Raw genomic sequence first — 27,402 nt, 5'->3', positions numbered from 1 at the left:
GACCGGGCTCCAGCGGCGCAATCGGTCAGTGCGCGGTCCTGACATGACAGTACAGGATCGGGAAATACCGAGGTTGTTAATTCGAGTCTCACCGAGATCAAACAATCATTTTGCTTGTGAACATTTCGACCGGAGTTAAATGTACAATTGGTGTGTTCCAAAATGCATCCATTCATTTGTATTGCCACGTGGTTCCTCCGGACTACGCTGTTGTATTCGCAGATGAGATGTTCAGTATTACTTGTTTACAGGAGGGAGGCTGCGGTTTTGGTGACGCAAATTATGATTTTGATCCATCGACAAATCGTGCGAATTAACTAGAGCTTTAAATCAGCGCCTGAGACCGCTCAGCCAGGATACTTTCCATCCGACACTTCTAGAGCTAGTTTTACAGGAACAGAATTACTACAAGCAAGAATTCTACCCCTCAAGCGCCAATGCTCGCACGGCAGCCAGATGCATGTGTCCAGTTAAAAACCTGTCTGATGGAACATGCAGTCTGACAGAACCGGAAGTCCAGCAGTTTGACTTTCGGTCTGAGATGATGTTGAGTCTCCTCCTTGAGAGTGTTTCGCCAATCCAGCTCAGAATGGATTTAGAATCATAAATTCTGGTTTGACTGGAGCCACTTGTGTAAGATGAAGTGCAGGGAGCAGTTTCCCGTCCTTGACGGACATTAATGATCCTGTTGCGGTTTTGCTGCAAAATATCACTTCCCAGCTCCCGAAACTAAAATTCAACTCTGGTGGGACTCGAACCCACAACCTTTGAATACCTCCTCCAATCATTAAGTAGAAGTCCAACACGCTATCTATTGCGCCACAGAGTCAGTTATGCAACATTGCCGAGAGCGGGGATCTTGTGCTGTGGTTGAGGCGGTCAGGCTGCTCCTGCTTCCGCTTCTCACATTCCCAGAGCCGCGGCGGCAGTCTGCACGGATCACCCTCCAATGGATCCGGCTCCAGCCGCTTGTTGTGGGCCTGGTGCAAGAACAGTCGCGTCTGACTCCAAATCAGAAGGCTGCGTGTTTTGAACCAGGTTGAAATCACAGCATTTTCACTGTGGCTCAGGGTCCTGCCGACTGATTTTACATCGGGACCGTGTTTCAGGGATGAGATGTTCAGTGTTTGTGCAACAATATCAAAATTAAGTTTGATACATTAATGAGCTTTTTTTCTGTTACTTTCTATTTACACCCTCTCCAGTTTTATGTAGAAAGAGTTAACAATGTTTAAGGGATGTGGTGTGCAGTGTTTGTGGAATCAGTGTAATTAAATTGGATACTTTCATCAGTTCCTTCTCTAACCCAGACTTTGCTAGATTTGTAGCTTCACCCTGTTTAAAATAGGTTACTCAGTGATATAAATAAATCAGTTACAACCCCGAAACCTCAGCGGGTATATTTGTTCCAATGCTTTATGATGATCTCGATTTCCATTGAAATTTTCAATCAGCAAATCCCAACGGGTGTTTTGGGTTTGACAAACTAACTTTTTACTTGCCTGGTTCCTGGAAATGATCCAGTGGGGATTTGCTTACCCGTACAGATATGGAAATAAATACATTCCATCATTTCACAAATGACAGTTGTGTAAATAAATATACCGCGATATCCAACATGGAAAAGCAGCTCTTCATGTTCTTAAACAAATTTCCTCATTTTATTTTATTAATCCACTTACGTTTCAATGTAAAACATATATTCAGAGCATCTCTCTAAACTTAAAGAATGGTAAAACAATTGCAGGTTTTACAAACACAAAACATGCGATCGTATAAGTAAGATTAAGGCTGACTTTGTGAAACTTGTATTCTAATTGTCTTTATGATGGTGCGAAAAATATTTCTTGATGTCCGTCCCCAACATAACAGAGAAACTAAGATGAAAACCAAAAGGATTTTTCAAAAACTATTTGGAGCGATTTGATCGGTTCCCCTTCTCCTTTCTTTAATTGTTAACTTTCGATAATTGTTGATCTTGATCCGTTTGCTTCATTTTTTTCAGTCATTTATGGTGAATTTTCTATCCGTTAACGTTCTTAAATATTTGATTTGTTTGTTCCCTACCTCTTGACTTGTGATTTGTCGACCTTCAGGTAAAAATCTGAAACAGAAATGTGTTTATATGCAGGCGTGACTCTGAAGTGTGAGACCGAGAGGTGATGCCGGATGTGTGACCGAGAGAACAACTGCTGGAGGCAGAACTGTCTCCTAACACACCCCGTGTGGCATTGCTCATGGTAGGTCGGATGACAATGTTTTATATTGACTGAACGGCTATGTACATAACGCAGAACGGATTTTACTGCTGCTTTAACTCCACAAACTTTAATCACCATAAATGACCAAAGTCTCAGATCAGTAAGAATTGAATTGCTGTTGGTGAGGGGAGTTTGTACATTGGAAGGAGTTTATACATTTACAGCTCCAGGTAAAACCTGCAAACCTCCTTCGCCTGTAGGTGACGTCACTATGAGATGTCCAGCTTTCTTTGCGCTTCTGGACTTCTGAAGTGTGATTGAACCTTCCCAAAAGTTTCCTATAATTAGTGAGGAAGGAAGGTATCAGTGAAAATGTGATATATAAACGTGGATATTTCACTGGGTACCATGGGAACCTGATACACTGCTCTTTCCAGTTATTTGTCCAGCAGGAAACAGAAATCATTCTCTTCAACTGTACTCGCCCGAAGGAAAAGGAAACAAACAAAACTGCTCAGTTTTTTTGTTTTAGCTTCTTCTGTTGGTTTACGTTCACTCACCGAGAAAGTGACAGAGAGACTGAGAGACTGGATTGGCTTTTTCACTTTGTAATCGATTATACTTTGTACTTATTGTAAGAGACGGTTCCATCCCAATTGTCATGTGCCTGATATTCTCATTAATACTATGATGTGTTCAGAATGAGTTTCTGCTAATTTTACAAAAGCTGAACAGCGAAACTGCTCTGAAACGAGTTTCGCTTCGCAAATTTAATGGAGATGGGTTGCTGGTTGTAACTAAAGTAGTTTGTAAAATCAGCCCTCTGGAACAGTATCCTCGAAACGTGTTTCGGAGACATTGTGTGAGAGCTCCATCTGTTCAATGAAGGAGCACTTCCGCACTGCAGTTCTGGAATCCTTTCCTTGTTGACTCCGAAACTAATACAAATATTATTTTGTTAAAGATCATTTTGTTGTTGAACTCACAAATTGGGTAAATATCACATCGGAGGCTTAAGACAATAAAGGACCCGACGAAACAGGCACTTTGAGCAGCGAAGCCACGGAGCCAAATCAAGCTGCAAATTCACCATCTCCTCTCACTGACACCTGTCAGATACTCGCCACTGTGTGTTGGATTTTGAGGCCGTTTGGTTCATTTCGATTTCGCTTGCACATTTCGCTGTTTTTATCTGTCAACCTGTCGGTTGATTCTGAATGAAAAGTGAAATAAAATGCATCAACTCCCATGACTTGGGCCAGTGGCGCAATGGATAACGCGTCTGACTACGGATCAGAAGATTGTAGGTTCGACTCCTACCTGGCTCGGGTTCATGCAATTTTATCTCTGACACTGGGGAACGAAGAATCAAATTTCGTAATAAGATATTGTTTATGGTGAAGCAGGAAAGAAAACATTCCATCTTGAAAGATTTCGGTTCAATTACAAAAAGAAACTGTGACCACAACGTTTACCAACAAGCCGCCTTTGAGTTTGATGTCAGACACACGAACATTGCAGCACGAGGTGTGGACACCGCGCTGATGACCTTCAGGTGTATCCGGGCCGTTCAGACACTTCGTGTGACACAAGAGCTTTCCAATCCCCGCCAGCTCCTGGACGCCGAGACGTTCGTTGAAAGCAGCATTCACCGACAGGACCGCTATTCCGCTCCCTTTGCCGGTCTGCAGGAAATCCGATGCTGAAAATACAAAGTAGGACGGACAGTATCTGGAAAACAGTTAAACTTTCAGTGTTCAGACATTGGTGAGAACCATAAACAGGAGTTTGGATACATTTAAATTGGGTGTGGAGGAGGAGTGCGCTGTTTTTTTATAAACTGTGGGAGTGTAGATATGAGTGTGATGTTTATATATGAACTGTGGGTGTGTATATATTAGTGCGATGTGTATATATGAATTATGAGTGTGTATATATGAGTGCGATGTTTATAAATGAACTATGAGTGTGTATAAATGAGTGCGATGTTTATGTATGAACTGTGGGTGTGTATATATGAGTGCGATGTTTATATATGAACTGTGGGTGTGTATATATGAGTGCGATGTTTATATATGAACTATGGGTGTGTTTTTATGAGTGCGATGTTTATATATGAAGTGCGGAATGACCGGGAGGGGCAATTCCCCCTGGGGTTATATGTTCTTCCAACATAAGGACACAAAGATCAATTAACAGTGGGGTGGAAATAGCTCAGTTGGGAGGGCGTTTGACTAAAGATCTCGGGTTTCGGCAGTTTGAGTTATTTAGTTTCTGCTTCTTTGAATCCTAGAATGGTTACAGCACGGAAGGAGGCCATTCGGCCAATCGAGTTCATGCCGGAACTTTGCTAGAGCAATCCAGCTCGTCACACTCCCCCGCAGTTTACCCGTAGCCCTGCATTTTTCCCTTCAAGTACTTATCCAATTCCCTTTTGAAAGCCACAATTGAATCTGCCTCCAGCACTCACTCAGGCAGTGAATTCCAGATCTTAACCACTCGCTGTGTAAAAGCATTTTTCCTCATGTCGACTTTCATTCTTTTGCGATCACCATAAATCTTTGTCCTCTGGTTCTTGACCCTTCCGCCTATGGGAGCAGTTTCTCTCTCTCTACTCTGTCTGGACCCTTCATGATTTTAAATACATCGATGAAATCTCCTCTCAACATTCTCTGCTCCATGGACAACAACCCCAGCTTCTCCAGTCTATCCACGTTACTGAAGTCCTTCATCCCTGGAACAATTCTAATAAATCTTTTCTGCAGCCTCTCTAAGGCCTTCACACCCGTCGCAAAGTGCGGTGCCCAGAACTGGACACAATACTGCAGTTGTGGCCGAACCAGTGTTTTACAAAAGCTCATCGTAACTTCCTTGTTTTTGTTCTCTTTGCCTCAATTTGTAAAGCACAGGATCCCATATGCTTTTTAAAACTGTTTTCTCTATCTGCCCTGCCACCTTTAAAGATTTGTTCACACAAACCCCCAGATTTCTCGGTTCCTGCAGCTCCTTTAGAATTAAACGCTTTAGTTTAATTCGCCTCTCCTCGTTTTTCCAACTAAAATGTATCGCTTCGCTTTTCTCCGCGTTAGATTTGATGTGCCATATGTTTGCCCATTCCACCAGCCTGTCTTTGTACTATCACTATCCTCTTCACTGTTCATTACACTTCCAAGCTTTGTGTCATCTGCAAATTTTGAAATTGTGCCCTGTACACCAAAGTCCAATTCATTAATATATATCTAGAAAAGCAGTGGTCCTAGTACCGACCCGTGGGGAACACGACTGTACACCTCCCTCCAGTCTGATAAACAACCGTTCACCACTGCTCTCTGTTTCCTGTCACTTAGCCAATTTCGTACTGCCACTGCCTCTTTTATTCCTTGGGCTTCAACTTTGATGACAAGCCTATTAAGCAACACTTCATCAAACGCCTTTTGGTAGTCCATATATACCATGTCAACCACATTGCTCTCATCGAATCTCTCTTACCTCAACAAAAAACTCAATCAAGTTAGTTAAAAACGATTTGCCTTCAACAAATCCGTGCTGCTTTCCTTAATTAATCCACACTTGTCCAAGTGACGATTAACTTTGTCTCGGATTATCGTTTCTAAAAGTTCCCCCTTCACCGAGGTTAAACTGACTGGCCTATAGTTCCTGGGATGATCCATACACGCCTTTTTGAACAAGGGTATAATATTTGCAATTCTCCAGTCCTCTGGCACCACCCCCGTATCTAAGGATGATTGGAAGATTATGGCCAGTACCTCCACAATTTTCACCCCTAATTCCCTCAGAAAACTAGGATTCATCCCATCCGGACCAGGTGACTGATCTACTTTAAAAACAGCTGGAATTCCTAATAGCTCCTCTTTATTAATTTATATCCCATCTCGTATTTCAACTACTTCTTTTACTGTAACTTTGCAGCATCTTCTTCCTTGGTAAAGACAAATGCAACGTACTCATTTTGTACCACAGCCATGCCCTTTGCCTCCATGCGTAGCTCCCCTTTTTGGTCCCTAATCGGTCCCACCCCTCCTCTTCCTACCCGTTTACTGTTCATGTGCCAAAAGAAGACTTTTGGATTCCCTTTTATGTTAGCCACCAGTCTATCCTCATACTCTCTCCATGCCCCTTTTTTTCCATTTTCACTTCCCCTCTGAACTCTCTATATTCAGCCCGGTTCTCACTTGTATTATCAACTTGACATCTGTCCTACGCCTCTTTTTTCTGTTTCACCTTACTCTCTGTCTCTTTCGTCATCCAGGGAGCTCTGGCTTTATTTGCCCTACTTTTCCCCCTCGTGGGAATGTACCTAGACTGTACCTGAACCATCACTTCTTTAAAGGCCGCCCATTGTTCAGTTACAGTTTTCCATGTCAATCTTTGATTCTAATTTACCCTGGCCAGATGCGTTCTCAACCCATTGAAATTGGCCTTCCAGCAGGATTAAGCGAGAACCAGAGAGAGTGAAACTGCCTCACTGAGAAAATCGGGGTCAGTCAACTCGAGATTCTGGAGTCAGGATGAGCCAGCGGTTGAGGGCGCTGTATTGAGATCGCAGTTTCGCCTGGTGGTGTGGTTTTGAATCCTCAATCTTCACATTCAGTCCTTTGCTTGTACGAATTTTTTTCTTGTGCCTTAGGATGGAGGTGATTTTTCTGCCCAGTTGATTTGCTGCTTCCAGAAAACAAACCCGACATCCGTCCACGGCAGGTTTGTTTTTATTTGTTCTGAGAATGTGTCGTGCTTGTGGTCAGCAGAACACGGCCCGTGGAATCAATCCATTGTGTCTTTGACCAGTTGTTCCAATATCTTTGCCACGAGCCTCATCTGGCTAAATGGGAATCCAGATATGGCTAATTGCAATTGCGATTATTAATTCAAAATGAGTCATGGACACAGTCTTTAGGCCTGTGATCTCAATACTCATATTCGCATGTGGACTTTAAACTTTTTGTGAGTTGTTGATAAAATGGTGAAAAGCAGAGTGTGCGAATGTTTTTGATCGTTGTGAGTGCTTCACTTCCTAGGTTACTGAATGGTGGGAGATGTTTGTAAGGAAATATACACATGTGAAGTACACCTCACTGTATATTGTGTGTGTGCAAGATGTTTTCGTTCATGTGACTTAAACAATGCCACCATGGCCACACCTGCGGCTAGTCAGCAATTTCTCTTGGACAACACTGACATAGAGGATGGCCGAGTGCACTGAGCATGGACATTGATTCTTCAGGACTGTCAGGGTGGGATTCGATTTTCGTCTCTAACAAACTTTCCATAGCAACGGAAAGATTGGCGGCGGCCGCTGCATAAACATCACAGTCAAACAAACGCACACTCTTTGTATATACTCACTTGAGGTTGTGCAAGATTGGGGGGCACTAGTTAATGTACTTTAACTGAGGCGGCACTAGTTGGGGTTGTATGATAGAGTGGAGCAAACGTTGCCCTTCTGTATTACTGAGGCGGGGAATTTAACAAAGGCTGCACCAGATACCTTGCATCACAAGCACGGAACATTTTTAACCAAGTCCTAAAATTCCGTCTGTAAAATGAGAACGGGTGACAATTCAACACAGGGAAAACACAACAAACTCATTAAAGTTTATACTGTCACTTGGTAACCAAGGTGGAAAGCCAACAAAGTGGAACATTGTGCAGGGATGTCCTGCTCACAAAAGGCTGGACAAAGCCAATCCGGCAAATTACCACCCTATCAGTCTACACTCTATCACCAGCAAAGTGATGGAAGTTTTCGTCGACAGTGCTATCAAACGGCACTTACTCACCAATAACCTGCTCATCGATGCTCCGTTTGGGTTTCGCCAGGACCACTCGGCTCCAGACATCATTACAGCCTGGGTCCAAACCTGGACAAAGAGCTAAATTCCGGAGGTGAGGTGAGGGTTACCGCCCTTGACATCAAGGCACCCTTTGACCGATGTGTCTTCAAGGAGCCCTAGGAAATTTGAAGTCAACGGGAATCAGGGGGAAAACTCTCCAGTGGCTGTAATCGTACCTGGCACCAAGGAAGAATGTAGTCGTTGTTGGAGGCAAATCGTCTCCGCCCCAGGACACCACTGCAGGAGTTCCTCGAGGCAGTGTCCTACGCCCAACCATCTTCAGCTGCTTTATCAATAGCCTTCCCTCCATCATAAGGTCAGAAATGGGGATGTTCGCTGATGATTGCACAGTGTACATTTCCATTCGCAATCCCTCTACTAATGAAGCAGTCCGTGCCCGTGTGCAGCAAAACCTGGACAACATTCAGCCTTGGGCTGATGAGTGACAAGTAACATTCAAGTGCCAGGCAATGACCAACTCTAACAAGAGAGTCTAACAACTCCCCTTGACATTCAACGGCATTACCATTGCCTAATTCCCCACCATCAACAGCCTGGGAGAGGCCACCATTGACCAGAAACGAACTGGACCAGCTGCATAAATACGGAGGCTACAAGAGGAGGTCAGAAGCTGGGTATTGTGCGGCGAGTGACTCATCTCCTGACTCCCCAAAGTCTTTCTACTATCGACAATGTACAAGTCAGGAGTGTGATGGAATACCCTTCACTTGCCTGGATGTGTGCAGCTCCAGCTTCAATCAAGAAGCTCGACACCATCCAGGACAAAGCAGCCCGCTTGATTGGCACCCCATCCACCACCCTAAACATTCACCCCCTCCACCACCAGCGCACCGTGGCTGCAGTGTGTACCATCTACAGGATGCACTGCAGCAATTCGCCGAGGCTTCATCGACAGCACCACCCAAACCCGCGACCTCTATCACCTAGAAAGTCAAGGGCATATGGCACATCGGAAAAACACCACCTGAATGTTCCCCTCCAAGTCACACACCATCCTGTCTTGGAAATATATCGCCGTACCTTCATCATCGCTGGGTCAAAATCCTGGAACTCCCGACCTAACAGCACTGTGGGAGAACCTTCACCACACGGACTGCAGCGGTTCAAGGAGGTGGCTCACCACCACCTTCTCAAGCACAATTAGGGATGGCCAATAAATGCTGGCCTTGCCAGCGACACTCACATATCATAGAAATCGTAGAAAGTTTACAGCACGGAAGGAGGCCATTCGGCTCCATGCAATCGTAATCCAGCTAGTCCCACTCTCCCGCCCTTTCCCTGTAGCCCTGCATTTTTTTCCTTTCAAGCACTTATACAGTTGCCTTTGAATCTGCCTTCACCACCCCCTCGGGCAGTGCATTCCAGATCGTAACCATTCGCTGTTTAAAAAAGTTTTTCCTCATGTCACCTTTGGTTCTTTTGCCAATCACCTGAAATCTATGTCGTCTGGGTCTCGACCCTTCTACCATTGGGAACAGTTTCTCTCTATCTATTCTGTCAAGACCCATCATGATTTTGAATACCTCTCTCAAATCTCCCCGCAACCATCTCTGTTCCAACGACAACCAACCCCAGCTTCTCCAGACTGTCTAAGCAACTAAAATCCCTCATCCCTGCAATCATTCCAGTAAATCTCTCCTGCACCCTCTGTAAGGCCTTCACATCCTTCCTGAACTGCGGTGCACAGAACCGGACACAATAGTCCAGTTGTGGCCGAAACAGTGATTCATAAAGGTTCATCATGACTTCCATACTTTTTTACTCGATGCCTCTATTTATGAAGTCCAGGATCCCGTATACCTTTTCAACCGCTTTCGCAACCTGCTCTGAAGCCTTCACCGATTTGTGCACATAAACCACCAGATCTCTCTGGGCCTGTACCATTTTGGAGTTGTTCCCTCTAGTTTATATTGCCTCTCCAGGTTCTTCCTACCGAAATGTATCATTTCTCATTTTTTTTGCGTTATATTTCATCTGCCACGTGTCCGCCCATGCCACCGGCCAATCTATAACTTCTTGAAGTCTGTCACCATCCTTCACACTGTTTACTACCGATCCAAGTTTTGTGTCATCTGCAAATTTTGAAATTGTGCCCTGTACACCCAAGTCCAAGTCAGTAATATAAATCAAGAAAAGCAGTGGTCCCAGCGTTGACCCCTGGGGAACACCATTGTACACCTCCCTCCAGTCCAAAAAACAACCAATCACCACTACTCTCTGCTTCCTGTCCCTTAGCCAATTCTGCATCCATGTTTCTACTGCCCCCTTTAATCCATGGACCTCAATCTTACTGATAAGCCGACCGTGCTTCAATTTATCAAAAACCTTTTGAAAGTCCATATGCACCGCATCAACTGCGTTGCCTTCATCTACCCTCTCTGTTAACTCAACAAAAAAATCTATCATGTTAGTTAAACACGATTTGCCTTCAACAAACCCATGCCGGCTTTCCCTAATCAATCCACAGTCGTCCAAGCGTCTGTTAATTCTGTCCCGGATTATCGTTTCTAAAAGTTCCCCCACCATTGAGGTTAAACTGACTGGCATATAGATGCTGGCTTTATCCTTACATCTTTTTTGAACAAGGATGTAACGTTTGCAATTCTCCAGTCCTCTGGCACCACCCCCGTATCTGTGGATGTTTGTAAGATTATGGTCAGTACCTCCTGCTATTTCCAACCTTCCTTCCCTCAGCAGCCTCCGATGCATCCCATCCGGACCGAGTGACTTAACTACTTTAAGTACAGCTAGCCTTCCGAGTACCTCTTCTTTATCAATGTTTAGCCCATTCAGGATCTCAACTGTATTTACCTTTACCGAGACTCTGGCAGCATCTTCTTCCTTGGTAAAGACGTATACAATGTATTCATATAATATCTCTGCCATCCTCTCTGCCTCCATGAATAGCTCTCCTTTATGGTCCCTTATCAGAGTACGGCTCCTACTGCCCGTTTAATGTTTACATGCCAGTTTATGTTGGCCGCCAGTTTATTCTCACACTCTCTCTTTGCCCGTCATTTCCTTTTTCACTTCCCCTCTGAACTTTCCATATTCAGCCTGGTGAATGAATGAATGAAAAACATGCTGGATTTCCGTCAGTCCGAAACAGAAAGTTATTGGTTGATTAATGGCGATTTGAACAACTATTCGTCTTTTTACTGAGTTTAATGAGCTTTGCGAAATTAATACAACAAACTATTTTGTGAAACTTAATCCCCTGAAGGGGACCCGGCCCCGTCTCCCAGCACTGAGAACATTTGAAGACGGCAACTATCTTCCGAGCATTTCGTATAACCGTTTGCACAGCAGAGTTTCCGTAGTGTAGTGGTTATCACGTTCGCCTCACACGCGAAAAGTCCCCGGTTCGAAACCGGGCGGAAACATTTTCAAAACGTCATCCACTAAAAATCAATAAATATGAAAACACGCAAGATTTCACTCTGTGGTGAAATATGAATAAAATACAGAACTGGTATATTTTCCTTTCTCTGTCCAGTTCTGCACACACTCAAACATTACACAGATACCGAAAATATATCTCCCTCACTTCAGTTTCCTGCCCTGCCTGTGCAGAAATCTCCTCTCAAAGCTACTCATTGCGACTGTTTTTTGTTGATTTGTGAGAGATTTTTAAAGGACCCTGAAGAGCTGCATCGGTTAATAACTATAGTTCTAAACAGCATGGCAACCGCGGCAACAAACGCATCCGTTTTTCGAAGTTCGATGTTCCCCAGCTCCCGGATTGAGTGCGGCCACGACAGCAACGACATTCAGGCCGCCTGTCCGGCCCCGCTCCCTCCAATCACAGGTTGCTGGCGGAAGGCCGCAAATACCGCCTCAGACAGCGCAATACTGCCGATCCCTGGGAAACAATATACCACCGAAGCTTTGACAACACATCGCAGGCATCATTTGTCCCGCAAACATAGATACTTGCCAGCTGTTTCAAAGTTTATTGCCTGAACAAGGATTTGATTTCTGCACACTCAAATCACGAGCCGCTAAGAGAAATCTCAGAGTCTACCGACTGAGCGACCCAGGCTCAATATACGAAAAAGATCCATTGTACAAATTTATGGTAGGACTCTGAATTATCCTTCGTGAACGTCGACCTGAGTTGAAGATCCCTTTTATAAAATTCTCAGTAACGTGTTGAGGAGAATCCTTGTTTCTGTTGAACATGATGTAAGAAACATGGACAGTGAACTCTTGAGTTTACAATTCTTCTTGTTTGTGCCAAATGTCTTCTCATTCGTTAGCACCAATTAAAATAACCCTTTATCCAGTGGCTCAAAAGCTAAACTTGCCCCACATGTGAGTTGGAAAAGGCCTCTCGACCTTTCATGTATTAACATCTGGAAGCTGAATAATTTCATCCGTTACACAGTGACACCAGGCAGCAGATTTCCCTTCCAAATTTTCCCCACACGAAACTTCCAAACCGATGAATATCCGCTGAACGAAAAGAAGAATTGTGTGTTTGGTTCTTCAGATTTAAAGATTTCGTACCGGCGCCTTTGCCATATCAGCTGACGCTAATCGCCCCCTCTCCCCCTGTAAACAAGTAAACTCGCACCTACTGTTGTAAGACGGTAGGCCAGAGGAACCCAAGTGCCCACATGGGAACACTAAGAAGCAGATGCGTGACGGAACAGACCAGTTGTACCTTGAACTCCGGTCAAAATGTTCGGAGTAAAATGTTCGTCTGTTCTCGGTGAGGCTGAAACTCACAACCTGGGCATTTCTGAAGCTGATAAAAGTGCCGCACGCTGACCGCTTGCGCTACAAGAGCTTCGAGATCTTTCTCCGATTTCTCCAAGAAGCCTCCAATCAAGATGCACTTCGATAAATATCCGCAGTGATCTTTAAAAGCCATGGAATCTGAAACAAAACCCCAGAAGATAAGAACTTTTAATTATATTATTATTAACTTAGGGACAATTTTTGATGGTACTTTAAGGAGGATTTGGGGAAAGTGTGAGACGAAACTGGGAAACTCTCCCTGGGCTGTCGGTGACTGAAGAGATGGGCGTTATTTCATTTGAAAACCGAGGCTCGGAACTTTCTGATGGAGAACTGTGACAGAAGATTGTGGTTCGTGACAGTTGCCGGTGAGATCGAGAGGAGACGGAGAAAAGTCAAAGTCACAGCTGTGACAGCTCAAGTGCTCCGCTTATCTGTAATATTTAAAAAGTAATGCACACTACGGGGCAAACCGAATTGGTATCGCTTATCAAAAATATTAAAAGACACGGGGTCAAACGCGGATTTGTGAAGAGGGAATGGTTTTAACCCCCAAAGCGAAATCATTCCACATGAATCTGAAGTGTCTTGGGGAAAACGGCAGTGCGAACCGTTACGTTCGTGTCATGACTTGAAAGACCCACCAATTACCGACAGTATCTTTGAACGAGTTGTGTCAGCAAAACCGTGATTGAAGCCGCTTTGCATTTGTCAAACGTGTAGGTGACGATATTGGGATTGATAAAGGTCGATTTCAATTATTTGAAATATCACTATACGTCATGACCCGAAAATCGACTGTAAAATCGAGTTTTTCCTATCAGTCCTGAATTGAAGGGAAAGGCGCACCAATCAGATCAGGGAAACGAAGAGCAGAATAGGTGAATGAAACTTGCACGATTGAAAATCCCTGTTTGTCGGAAGATTCAGTCCCCAGTGGTGGAGAGGATTGGTATTTCGAGCAGTTATTCACCAGCCTCAATTTCAGTAATTTCCCGTTTCCTGACAATGAGATGAGTCGAAATGAGCAGGTCCAACGAGCCAGTCTGTAACACAGGCCAATGTCTCAGTGCAGCTCATTACCCAGTCACTGGGCTCCATTATAGCCGCTCCTGTCAGCAACACACAAAGAGAAATTGTAAATCTGAAACAGAAAGAGATAATATATAAAACTTTATATCTACCACCAGGTTTTCCCTTTTTTCGGCTTTTAAAACAATCTGTTTCACAGTTTGTCAAACCCGAAACAGCCTCTGGGATTTGCCGATTGTAATTTCAATGGAAATTGAGACCGTCACTAATTATCGGAACAAATATCCCCGCTGAGGTTTCGGGGTTGTTATTGGTTTATTTATATCAGTGAGTGACCGATTTTAAACTAGGTGAGGGTCTAAATATAAGGTAAAAGCCTGGGATAGACAAGAGATTCTTCAATGTATCAAGTTAAATTACATTGATTCCACCAACATTGCGCATCACATCCCTTAAACATTGTTACCTGTTACTATATAAAACTGGCGAGGGTGGAAATGGGAAATAACTGAAAAAAAACTTAATTGTATCAAACTTATTATTATTATTATACAAACAATGTACAGCCTATCCCTTAAAAAAGACACAATGTAAAACCAGTCGCCAGTCCCAGACCCGCTGTGACCGTGATGTGATTTGCATCCGATTCTGACTGACTTAGTATCAGACGCGCTGCCGTCAACAGTAAACGGATGGGGCCGGATTCATAAGAGAAAAATGAGGACCGACCTCCGCATAACCTGTCCTCATAATTTAACCATTTTAGCCCCGGTATCATTCTGGTGAATCTGCGCTGCACCCTCTGCAATGCCAATATTTCATTCCTGAGATGTGGTGCCCAGAACTGAATGCAATACTTTAAATGGGGTCTCAGCAGGGATTTCTATCTGAACATACTTCCCCCCTTTGAATCCCGGTTTCCCTGAAATAAAGGCCAACATGCCATGAGACATTCAAATTCATTTTTCTAACATTCCACTGGCTTTTAGCGATTTCTGTACTTGGACCCCTAAATCTCTCTGCTCCTCCACAGTTCCGAGATTCTCACCATTTAGAAAATACTCTGATCTATCTTACTTCAGTCCAAAGTAGATGAGCTCACACTTGCCCATTTTGAAAGTTTGAACAGACTGGGGCTCTTCTGTATAGAAATGAGAATGCTGAGGGGTGACCTGATTTCGGACTTTAAGAATATGCAAGGGTTTGATAGGTTAGACGTAGATAAGGTGTTTGCACTTGTGAATGCGGGGACTCCAAATCATTGGGGCCATGATTATAAGGTAGTCGCTATTTAATTCAATATGGCATTCAAGAGGAACACATTCACCCAGAGAGTGGTTAGAATGTGCAATTCGCTCCCACAAGGAGTAGTTTAGGCGAATAGCATGGATTCGTTGACGGCGAAGCTAGATAAACACATGGAGGAGAAAGGAATATAAGGGTCTGCACATACGGTTAGATGAGGAGGGGTTGGCGGAGGCTTGTCTGCAGCATAAACACCGGCATAATCTAGTTGGGCCGAATTGCCTGTTTCCGTGATGTACATTCTTTGTAATTCTATGTAACTCCATCTGCCACAATTTTGCCAACTCACTTAATCTTTCAGTTTCCCTATGCTCCCATTTACAATATTCACTGTGACATCTAACTTGGTGTCAGCGACAAACGTGTATATAAGAACATAAGAACATAAGATATAGGAGCAGGAGTAGGCCAATCGGCCCCTCCAGCCTGCTCCGCCATTCAATAAGATCATGGCTGATCTGATCCTAACCTCACATCTAAATTCATGTCCAATTTCCTGCCCGCTCACCGTAACCCCTAATTCCCTTTACTTCTAGGAAACTGTCTATTTCTGCTTTAAATTTATTTAATGATGTAGCTTCCACAGCTTCCTGGGGCAGCAAATTCCACAGACCTACTACCCTCTGAGTGAAGAAGTTTCTCCTCCTCTCAGTTTTGAAAGAGCAGCCCCTTATTCTAAGATTATGCCACCTAGTTCTAGTTTCACCAATCCTTGGGAACATCCTTACGGCATCCACCCGATCAAGCCCCTTCACAATCTTATATGTTTCAATAAGATCGCCTCTCATTCTTCTGAACTCCAATGAGTAGAGTCCCAATCTACTCAACCTCTCCTCATATGTCCACCCCCTCATCCCCGGGATTAACCGAGTGAACCTTATTTGTAACGCCTCGAGAGCAAGTATGTCTTTTCTTAAGTATGGACACCAAAACTGTATGCAGTATTCCAGGTGCGGTCTCACCAATACCTTATATAACTGCAGCAATACCTACCTGTTTTTATATTCAATCCCCCTAGCAATTAAAGCCAACATTCCGTTGGCCTTCTTGATCACCTGCTGCACCTGCATACTAACTTTTTGACTTTCTTGCACGAGGACTCCCAGATCTCTTTGTACTGCAGTACTTTCCAGTTTCTCACCATTAAGATAATAACTTGCTTTCTGATTTTTTTCTGCCAAAGTGCATAACCTCACATTTTCCAATATTGCATTGCATCTGCCAAATCTCCGCCCACTCACCCAGCCTGTTGATATCCCCTTGTAGTTTTTTTATGTCCTCCTCACTCTCTACTTTCCCTCCCATCATTGTATCATCTGCAAACTTTGATGCATTACACTCGGTCCCCTCCTCCAAATCGCCAGAATATGCGGAAGTCTATTCCGTCGTCTACGTCATTTATACACCGGGTCTCTTCCTCCCACCTTCTAACCAACTCCCAAACCGTTTCGATAGGTTGCTTTAAATTCTACGCGCTCCCATTTATGTTAACACTATCTTCTGTGGTACCTTATCGAATCCTTCTGGAATTCAATATTATACAACATCCATGGACACTCCATTATCTACCACGTTAGATATATCTTCAAAAAGTTCAACTAGCTTTGTTGGACTTGACTTACCCTTTATAAATCCATGCTGGTTCTCTCTGATTACTTCATATTTATCCAAGTGCTCAGGCATTCCTTCCTTAATAACGAATACTGGTACCGTCCCCACCACGGACGTCAGACTAATGGGTCTATAATTTCCAACTTCATCTCTGCTACCCATCCTAAATAATGGAGTGACATTGACAATGTTTCAATCAAAGGACCAATTCCTGAATCAAGATATTTTGAACGATCATGACGAAATCATGTACAATTTCCTCGCCTATTCCTCTTCGTCCCCTCGGGTGGTAACGATCAGGTCCTGGAGATTTGTCTATCTTTAATCTAATTATTTTCTCCATTGCCATTATTTTACTTGTACTGAATCCCCATGATTTATTTACAGTTGTCCTCGTGTCTCTGGTATGTTATCCTCATCCTTTTCTGTGAAGTAAATATTTAGCAATTCTACTATTTCCTGATATTCAATTACAATATCACCTCCATCTGTCTTTAAAGGGCCCACATTGCTCTTAGTCACCCTTCTTTCTCTTCATGTACTGGTAAAAATCTTGATTGTTGTCCTCATTTTCCCTCACAGGTTTTTCTCCTTTTCCCTGATTGTTCCTCTTCCGGTTTTTAGTTTCAGCACCGCAATAAATAATACTTTGCAATAAAGTTCGGCTCAATAGTTCTTTACTGTCAGAGAGAGAATTGTCTGATCCCCGAATTTATTTAATGTAACAAACACAAGCACACATAATCATCGGTGTATCAATGCACTGATGGATACACAAAGATGAACACAGCGAAAAAATGCAGGAAGCATCGGGATGAACAGGGAAACGGACAAGCGAAATCGACAAAATCAAACGGTCTGAACCCCGAACAGACAATAACGTGTCGCTGATAGATGTTATTGAGAGGAGGTGTGAACAGGTTGTCACCAATTGGCGCTGTGGCTTAGCTGGTTAAAGCATCTGTCTAGTAAACAGGGGATCCTGGGTTCAACTCCCAGCAGTGCCTTATGCAACTTATTATTTTCACCTAATTTGTGGAATGAAGCGACAAAATCACACTGTGGTGTTTGGATTTGTTCAGGTTTCAGGCGGGAAAAGATATCAAGATGACTGCTCAAAAACACACTTTCATTATTCAGACAGACCTCTCATTGAATGTGTCTCTAACACGTTCTTGTTTCTGGTCTCGTTGGGGTCGGAGTATAATTCACGATTTGAAGTTTAAACCCGGAAGTAGTCCTAATTCTGACCGAGACTTGTGATCTTGACCAGCGGTGCAAACTTTTGAAAACTGGAAAGTGAAAGTTTCCAAATCACTCCACCTGAATCCCCGGGCCCTGACGAAATATATCCCAGGCTGTTAATAGAAGCAAGGAAGGAAATAGCGGAGGCTCTGACCATCGTTTTCCAATCCTCCCTGGTTACAGGTGTGATGCCGGAGGATTGGAGGGCTGCTAAAGATGTACCGTTGTTTAAAAGGGAGAAAGAGATCGATCGAGTAATTACTGGCCAGTCAGAATAACCTCGGTCAGGCTGAAGGTATTTCATTAAATCTACACTGTACTTCCTCCACAGCCAATACTGGGAGGAGGGGACTCTTGACTGACAAGCCTCAGCTACACCAGGAGAGCAAACCCGCGCTCTCTCTTATTCCTGGGATGTGCTACTTTTGAAAAAAAAAGGTGAGTATCTCTATACCTTTAAACTCTCTGTCTCTCTGCACAGCATTGACAGTGTATTGTAGGACGGTGTGAGTGTCTTTATACCTTTAAACTCTATGTTTCACTGCACAGCATTGACAGTGTATTGTAGGACGGTGTGAGTGTCTTTATACCTTTAAACTCTATGTTTCACTGCACAACATTGACAGTGTATTGTCGGATGGTCTGAATGGGATGAGGGTCTGTGGGGCGAAGTGCAGCCGATTGGGAGCAGCGCCCATTTGCGGGGTGAGTATTGCACGCTTGATTTTGTCTCTCCCTTCTATCTTTCTTTCTCTCTTTCTTCCATTCACCTCCCTCTCTCCCATTCTTTCTTTCACTCTCATGTCATTCTTCTTATTTCGTGCTTTTTCTTTCTGCCCCAGCACCTTTGTCTGGATCCTGTTTTTGTTCTCTCATGTGTCTCTGTTGGATGATCCAAAATTCAGACCCGCCGCTGCCTCCAGCTTTTTCTTCCTTCCACAATCATGGTCTATTTCATTGAGACTTTCCTGCGGCCTTGCCTACTCTAACACTCACTTTCACATTTAAGTTTGCTCGACATCGACCGCGGTTTCTCGGGGGCACATGTCCCGTTCGCATCAATGTTCATGTGTGCCTTGAAACCAGTCGATACATTTCCATCTGCTCCAGAGACAAGCTCAAAGAAAGCAGGGCTGGCATTCGGAAGGACAGCGCATACTTTTCCGTGAAATTTCCACGGGGTATCTTGTGACACGGGGGATGTTAACTGAAGAACTGGGTTTTGTTTCCATGGTCGTTCGCGCTTTTCCCCGAGCAGTTGATTTGCGGGAGAGACGGGCGGCGCGACATAGCTGCGAAAGACGGATGAAAGCTGCACTTTTGGCAATCTGGGCGGTGCAGGAAAGTCGGAAATGTTCTGCTTGATCGTAATAGGTCTGTGGAAATGTCCGATTGTAAAGGAATGAGGAGAAATGAAAAGAGCGGCAATGGTGAAAAAGTGTCGATTACAGGAGGTTGGCCGTGAGCGAAAGGTCCTTTGAAAGCTCGGCGCGGAGGGGATTTTGTTCCGAAACGGCAGACTTTAAGCGCGTGGGGAAAGTAAAGTGCGAGCTTTGTCCTTGGGTCAAAATGGGTGTTTTCAGGAAAACAGCCATTGTGAAATCACAAAAATGAAAACAGAAAATGCTGAAAACGCTGAGCAGGTCAGGCAGCACCTGTGGAAAAAGAACCAGAGGTAATGTTTCAGCTCCATGACCTGAATCATCAGATCTGAAGGGTTTGCCATGTGCGTGAGTAACTTCGCTGTCTCAGATGCTGGCTTCCATCTCTGAATTATGTGGGCTCGAATCGCACTGCTGCCAGAATTTGTGGAGTTTTTCATTTTGGCCGCCTCACCAAAAACCCTTCTTTAATACAAGTGCTTTTCCGCATTGCTGGTTTAAACCTATTTGCACAATTCAGCAAATTCTGGATTGCCACCCAACTGTTTCTTAGACGGAGGTGTTGGGATTGCAAGGTGTGATCTCGGTGAAGTATCAATCAATGTGCACAATGGCGCCCTGGTGAACCCAGTACCTCTTATAGTCAGTATAATATAAAAGATATGCACCATAATTATGAATGTCTTCTTTGCATCACACTAGGATTTATTATCAGGGAATGTACATGAGCAGGTCGATTTACGTCACGCTCCGGTCGCTTCGCATCGCCTCCCACAAATAGAATAGAATCATCGAAAGGTCACAGCACGAAAAGAGGCCATTCGGCACATCGAGTCCGTGCCGGCTCTCTGCAAGTGCAATCCAGATAGACCCACTCCCCCACCCTTTCCCTGTCGCCCTGCATTTTCTTTCGTTTCAAATACTTATCCAGTTCCTTATTGAAGAAGATGATTGAATCTGCCTCCACCACCCCCTCGGGCGGTGTATTCCAGATCCGAAACACTCGCTGTGTAGAAAAGTTTTTCCTCATGTCACCTTTGGTTCTTTTGCCAAACAACTTCAATCGATGTTCTCTGGTCCTTGAACCTTCCGCCAATAGGAACAGTTTCTCTCTATCGACTCTGTCTGGATCCTTCATGATTTTGAATACCTCTATCAAATCTCCTCGTCACCGTCTCTGTTCCAAGCAGAACAACCCCAGCTTCTCCAATCGATCCATGAAACTTATTCCCCTCATCCCTGGAATCTTTACAGTAAATCTCTTCTGCTGGGATTTGGTATTAACATCGCCGAACCGCCACCATCAACATACTAGTGGTTATCATTAACCAGAAACATAACTGGACCAGCCACATAAATACTGTGGTTACAAAAGCAGGTCAGAGGCTGGATATTCTGAGCCAAGTCACTCACCTTCTAATTCCCTAAAGCCGTTCAACCATCGACAAGGCGCAAGTTGAGTGAGTTGGAATACTCATGTGATGGTCATCGACCTGAAACGTGAACTCTGTTTCTATGTCGAAAGATTCTGCCTGACCTGCTGAGGATAAACACATTTACAGTTTTCATTTCAGTTTGGCAACATTGCCAGTATTTTCATTTTGAATAAAGGAGCTTTCGCTTATTTCACCATGCGACGAGGTGGCCGAGAGGTTAAGGCGATGGACTGCTAATCCATTGTGCTATGCACGCGTGGGTTCGAATCCCATCCTCGTCGTTATTTTGTTTAAATTTTGTTTCTCTCATTCAGTCCACCCAGAAGATCTGGTCGAAGTCCCATCCTTCTCGAAACGGCAGACGGAGGGTTTTGCATTGTTTGCTGAAATCAGCAACAGTTCCTTCCAGGAAGGTGTTGAGATTGTGAGATCGCGAAATATCAGAGTGTACATTGGTGTCATTGTAAAAAGAGTAAATCTTATGGTCAACGTCAGAGAAACTTATGGACCACAATGAAGATTTATGACCGGATCATTCCGTGTGCGTGTCCGTTAAAAAGGGACGTACTGTTCGTCCCGGATTATTCCGTATCTGTGTCTATTTAAAAGGGGTGTGCTGTAAGTCCCGGATCATTCTGTGTGCGTTTTACCCGATTTTCTTGAGACCTTGTTCCTTCTGAACTGTAATGACGATCCTCTCTCGAGAAGAAGGTTCACCGCCTGTTTCGGGCAACTGGTAGGAAAAATAACAAAAACTGATGAGACCAAGTTCATTCTGATGAGCTTCCATTCCAAGCTCCGCACTCTATCCCCCATTCAGTCCCACCCCCGCCTGGGCATTATAATCTGCGGTATTCATAAGGGAATGGAAAAGCCGAATTTCACGGTTATAATTTTCTTGGTTGCTCAACACTGAATAGCATCAATTGCAATGATTCAGAAGGTAATCAGAGAATCATAGAATATTACAGCACAGAAGGAGGCCATTCGGCCGTCGTGCCAGTGTCGGCTTTTTCGAAGATCTGTCCAAATTAGACCCACACCCCAGATTTTTCCCCATAACACTGCAAATTAGTCCTCTTCAATTATGTCCAATTGCCTTTTAAATGATCCAATGGAATCTGCTTCCACCATCCTTTCAGGAAGTGCGTTCCTGATCTTAACAACCCTCTGTGTGAAAAAAATTCTTCTCAATTCCCCTCTTGTTCTTTTGCCAATTATTTTAAATCTGTGATCTCTGGTTACCGACCCACTTGCCAGAGGAAACAGTTTCTCCCTACTTGCTCTTTCAAAACCCCTCATTATTTTGAATATCTCTATTAGGTCTCCCGTTAACCATCTCTGTTGTAAGGAGAACAATCCCAGCTTCTCCAATCTCTCCACATAACTGAAGTCCCTCAGCACTGGTGTCATCCAGGTCAACCTGCTCTGAATCCTCTTCACTGCCTTTTCATCCTAAAGTGTGGTGCCCAGATCTGTACAATATACTTCAGCTGAGGCCGAACCAATGATTTGTAAGGATTAGTATGATTTCCTTTTTAAATATTCAATGCCCCGATTCACAAAGCCAAGTATCCCATACGCTTTCTTAATCACCTTATTAACTTGCCCTGTTTTCTGAATATGAACCCCCAGGTCCCTCTGCTCTTAGAACCCCCCATAAATAGTTCCATTTAGATTATACTGCCTCTCCATGTTCTTCTTCCAAAAGTGCATCACTTCACACTGATCGGCGTTAAATCTGTCACGTGACCGCCCATTTCACCAGTCTGTCGTTGTCCTCCTGAAGTCTGCTATTATCTTGCTCACTATTTACCACGTTACCAAGTTTTGTATCATCCGCAAACTTCGAAATTGTACTCCCTATTGCCACATCCAAGTCATTTATATATAACAAGAAAATCAATAATCCTAATACCGACCCCTGGGGGATCCCACTGCATATTTCTCTCCAATCAGAAAAACATCCGTTCACCACGAATCTCTGCCTCCTATCCTTTAGCCAATTACTTGTCCACGTTTCCACCGACCCTTTAATCCCACGTGCTTCTAGTTTTCGAATAAGTCTGTAATGTGTTCATTTATAAAATGTGTCCTCAAAATAAATATATCCCTATAATTTTATTGTTAAACAATGAGAATACAGATATTAAATCGAGTGCTAGATCGGGTTCATTCCCATTACCCGAAGGTGACGGGACCCGAGGACGGGGAATCCCATCTGGGTTTATTTTTTCCGAAAACGGAGACGGAAAATAGCAAATCTCATCCCGTTGAAATCCAACAATTGGACGAAGAACCGACAGCCTTTTCCCATCCCGGGTTTGCAGACCTGGCCGTTGAAGGAAGCCTGATAAGTCCATTAGGGATCAACAGCGAAAGTGAAGAAACGCAGACAGAGATAGATAGATACATGCAAAGAAAAATAGTATAAATCTCCAATTCTGTGATTGAGCAGAATTGAGGTGGCAGCTTAAAGGAAATTCGTCGCATGCCGTGAAATCTTAGACGTGTACATAGGGCTGGATTCTTACATTATTTCTGAAAAAAGTAAACACTGCCTGGTAACGACAGCTCTTATTTATTTGACCATTTTACAGTGGCGGTGTGAAGTGATTTCGAATCTCAGTGAATTTCAAGACCATGCTTGACCCACTCGTTTGGTCACCCACAGGTAGCACGCGGTTGGAGACTGCGCTGGCTTATCCCAGGAACTCTACCAGACTGCATGTTCCAGACTTGTATCCAACGCTCCACGTGCAGCCTGCAGCCGTGTGTGGATTGGTGGTTCAGTGTAGAATCCACGCCTGCGACGGGAAACCAGGGGTTTGGTTCCAGGCCAATGCAGCTTCCTTTACCTTTTGTATCTGTACCCATGAGATCGCCTGAATTGGGATAAATTCATGTGCCGGCTTCAATCTGCACAACTTCTTGAAAGATTATCTTCATTTCGTCCACTTGTCTTTCGTGGACATACCCTCTGCATTCTCTCCTCTGGTGTTCAAACATGCTCGGCTGGAGATAAGTCAAACCTGCCTTCTGCACTTGCTTCAAAGATGTGAGAAGCCAATTGGTGGTTTTTGACGAAAAATGGGGAAGCAAGGGGGCTCATACCGGGATTTGAACCAGTGAAACTCCCTGAGCGAGAATCAGATCCAAAGTCCAACTGGGAACAGAGCCGTGCAGCCACTGTAAAATTTCGCTGCCACGCAGCCGATCCGCCATCCTTTCAGAACACCATGGCCATCCAAACTCGCTTTCTTGTACGATATACGATGTAGAGCAATATCAGGTTCTAAACTAATTATTTCAGATCAACAATATTCGTCTCTCTTTATCAAATTTGTTTTGAATGTACGACTTGTATTATCAAGTAACACTTTACAGAATGAATTACTCTGAAACTACATTGTCGTCTGTCTCGGCACCGTCATAGTTTACACTCTACCATAAGTACACTTTACTCAAATTGCTGCTTTCATTCACCATGAGAACGAAGAGCCAAGGATGTGGAAACATTAGCTACGAATTTATCAGCTGGGTTGCACCTTTCCTTTTCCGACTTCCTCAGTCTTTTTTTTCTTTAACCTTCTCTGCTATTGTTGCAGGTTAGATCAGCCATCGCCGTTCAAGGAAGCCTGAGAAGTCCATTGTGGACAATACAGAGAGACAAGAGACAGAGACATGGAGAGATGGAGAGATGCATGCAAAGAAAATAAAGAGTATAAATGTCAGGTTTTGCAAACTAGCAGAATTTAAGTTACAGATTGGGAGAGATTCCTTCTTGGATCTTGAAATCTTGCAAGAGAAGATTGGACACAAGTTGAAAGCATCGGCCTCGCTGGAGAATCTCTCATTCTGGGAGAGAGATAAATGCGGTCAATTAACTCCAATCAATCTATTTCAGCACTGAAGTGATCTTTAAACAGTAGCTCTGCGAGCAGAATTCAAACCTGCGCAGGAAAACCTCAATTGAATTTTGAGTCCAACGCTTTAAACACTCGGCCGCCGCAGCTGTAAACGGCATGTTCATTCAGATCGGATTCCAAATGGACACATGCTGCTGTTCCAAACGCGCGCATTGATGGTGCTTGGGGTCGAATTCTTACTTGTTACGCTGGAGACCTTGGTTCGATTCCCGATACAATGCAGGATCATTCTGTAACAATGAGGAGCTGAAGAGCAAAAGTATACTATTTGGCCCCTCGAGCCTTATGCGCAATTCAGTGAGATCCTGGTTGATATGTAACCTAACTGCATATTATCACCTTAGCCCCATGTCCCTGAATGCCTTTGGTTAACAAAAATCTATCAATTTCAGTTTTAAAATGAACAATTGAGCTCGCATCAACTGCCGTTTGCGGAAGAGAGTTCCAAACTTCTACCTCCCTTTGCTTGCAGAGGTGTTTCCCAACTTCACTCCTGAAAGTCCTGACCCTAATATTTAGGCTGCGTCCCCGAGTCCTGGACACGCTAACGGGCGGAAATCTTTTTTTTTCTGTTTACCCCATCAGTTCCCCTTCATATTTTGAAATGTTCGATCAAATCAGCACTTAATCTACTGAATTCGAGGCAAACCCGAGTTTATGTAATCTCTCCGCGTAATTTAAACTGTGGAGTCCAGGCAACATTCTAGTAAATAGACGCTGCACTCCCTTTATAGCCAATATATCCTTCCTAAGGTGCGTTGCCCAGAACTGAAGGCAATACTCCAGGTGTGGTCGAACCAGAGCTTTGTATAGCTGTATCATAATGCCGATCACCTTGAATCTAGTCCTCTGGATATAAAGACCAACATTCCATTAATCTTTTTGATTATTTTTTGTACCTGTCCATGACATTTTAATGATGTATGTTCATGGACCCCAAAGTCTTTTTGGACCTCCACTGTTTCGAGCTTTTCACCATTTAGAAAGTACTCTGATTTATCCTTTTAGGTCCAAAGTGGATGACCTCACACTTGACGAAATTCATATCGATTTGCCACAATTTTACCCATTCATTTATTATATTAATGCCTCTCTGTAATTTTATGTTTCCATCTGCACTGCTTACAATGCTGCCCATCTTGGTGTCATCGGCAAACTTGGATATGTGGCTTTCTATCCCGTCATCAAATATCCGCCTGAATTGGGAAAAATCCAAATTCAGTTTCAATCTCCTCATCATCTTGAGACATTTTATTTGCTTAATGTGTATTGCGCCGACGAAACTTCGGCATTCAGTCCACTGGAGCTCAAACATCCTCTGGATATAATTCAGTTCTCCCAACAGCAAAACTGAAAAGATGTGAGAAGACAATTGGTGACTTTTCACTCAAAGGAGAAAAACATGCAGGCTCGTCCGGGATTTGAACCCGGGACCTCTCGCATATCACTCAATGAAACTCCCTAAGCGAGAATCATACCCCTAGACCAACGAGCCACTGTTACTGTAGTTTTGCAGCCAGTGTAAATGTTGGTTGCGTCTCACAGCCGCTCGACCATCCTTTCAGACCACTTCGATCCATTCAATCTCGTTTTCTGTTCGGGTGGACAGCAATATCAAGTTGTGCACTAACTATTTCCATTCACCAATATTAGTCTCCCTTTACCAAATTGCTTTCGAGTGCACGACTTGAGTTATCAAGTAAGACGTTTCAGAATTAGTTGCTCTTAAAATACATTGCTTGTGAGGATACTCAGAGTCGTGTCGATTTGTGGCACGCTCTGTTCCCTTTGCATTGCAACCTGCACATAGAATTGAATCATAGAAAGCTGACAGCACGGAAAGAGGCCATTCGCGCCATCGAGTCCGTGCGAGATCTCTGCAAGAGCAATCCAGCTAGAACCACTCCCCCGCCTTTCCCCGAAGCCCTGCATTTTTTTTCCTTTCAAGTACTTATCCAGCTCCCCTTTGAAGGCCATGATTGAATCTGCCTCCATCACACCCTCGGGCAGTGCATTGAGATCCGAACCTCTCGCTGTGTAAAAAAGTTTTTCCTCATGTCACCTTTGGTTATTTTGCCAATCACTTTAAATCTATGTCCTCTGGTTCTTGACCCTTCCGCCAATGGGAACAGTTTCTCTCCATCTTCCATGCCGAGATCCTTCATGATTTTGAATACCTCTATCAAATCTCTACAAAACCGTCTCTGTTCCAAGGAGAACAACCTCAGATTCTCCGGTCTATCCACGTCAGTAAAGTCCCTTATCCCTGGAATTCTGACAGTATTTTTTTCTGCACCCCCTCGAAGGCCTTCACATCTTTCCTGAAGTGCGGTGTCCCGAACCCCACACAAAATTTCAGTTGTGTTCGAACCAGTGTGTTATAAAGTTTCATCCTGACTTCTATACTTTTGTACTTTTGTACTCTATACATCTATTTCTAAAGCCCAGGATCTCGTATGCTTTTTAACCGATTTCTCAACCTGCCCTGCCACATTCAACGATTTGTACACATAAACCCCTCTTTGTTCCTCTACCGCTTTTACATTTGTGCCCTGGAGTTTATTTTGCCTCTCCTCGTTTTTCCGACCGAAATGTATCACTTCGCATTTTTCTTGCGTTAAATTTCATCTGCCCCGTCTCCGCCC

At 43.8% G+C, this 27,402-nt stretch overlaps 6 non-coding genes across 6 annotated transcripts; 4 read left to right on the top strand and 2 right to left on the bottom strand.

Annotated features, from left to right (window-relative positions):
• Window positions 1–737: 737 nt before the first annotated feature.
• On the bottom strand, window positions 738–829 carry trnar-ucu (transfer RNA arginine (anticodon UCU)). Its single transcript is given in 2 exon segments — window positions 738–773; window positions 793–829. It is a non-coding gene; the product is annotated as a tRNA-Arg (tRNA).
• Window positions 830–3,456: 2,627 nt separating this feature from the next.
• Window positions 3,457–3,529, top strand: trnar-acg (transfer RNA arginine (anticodon ACG)). The gene has a single exon. It is a non-coding gene; the product is annotated as a tRNA-Arg (tRNA).
• Window positions 3,530–11,384: 7,855 nt separating this feature from the next.
• On the top strand, window positions 11,385–11,457 carry trnav-cac (transfer RNA valine (anticodon CAC)). Its single transcript has one exon. It is a non-coding gene; the product is annotated as a tRNA-Val (tRNA).
• Window positions 11,458–17,698: 6,241 nt separating this feature from the next.
• On the top strand, window positions 17,699–17,772 carry trnat-agu (transfer RNA threonine (anticodon AGU)). Its single transcript has one exon. It is a non-coding gene; the product is annotated as a tRNA-Thr (tRNA).
• Window positions 17,773–21,027: 3,255 nt separating this feature from the next.
• trnas-gcu (transfer RNA serine (anticodon GCU)) lies at window positions 21,028–21,109 on the top strand. Its single transcript has one exon. It is a non-coding gene; the product is annotated as a tRNA-Ser (tRNA).
• Window positions 21,110–26,163: 5,054 nt separating this feature from the next.
• On the bottom strand, window positions 26,164–26,252 carry trnap-agg (transfer RNA proline (anticodon AGG)). The gene is given in 2 exon segments: window positions 26,164–26,199; window positions 26,217–26,252. It is a non-coding gene; the product is annotated as a tRNA-Pro (tRNA).
• Between the last annotated feature and the right edge of the window lie 1,150 nt (window positions 26,253–27,402).

This window comes from Heptranchias perlo, chromosome 20 (assembly GCF_035084215.1).
Source record: "Heptranchias perlo isolate sHepPer1 chromosome 20, sHepPer1.hap1, whole genome shotgun sequence".
Taxonomy (NCBI): domain Eukaryota; kingdom Metazoa; phylum Chordata; class Chondrichthyes; order Hexanchiformes; family Hexanchidae; genus Heptranchias; species Heptranchias perlo.
This window is presented reverse-complemented; position numbering and strand designations above follow the sequence as displayed.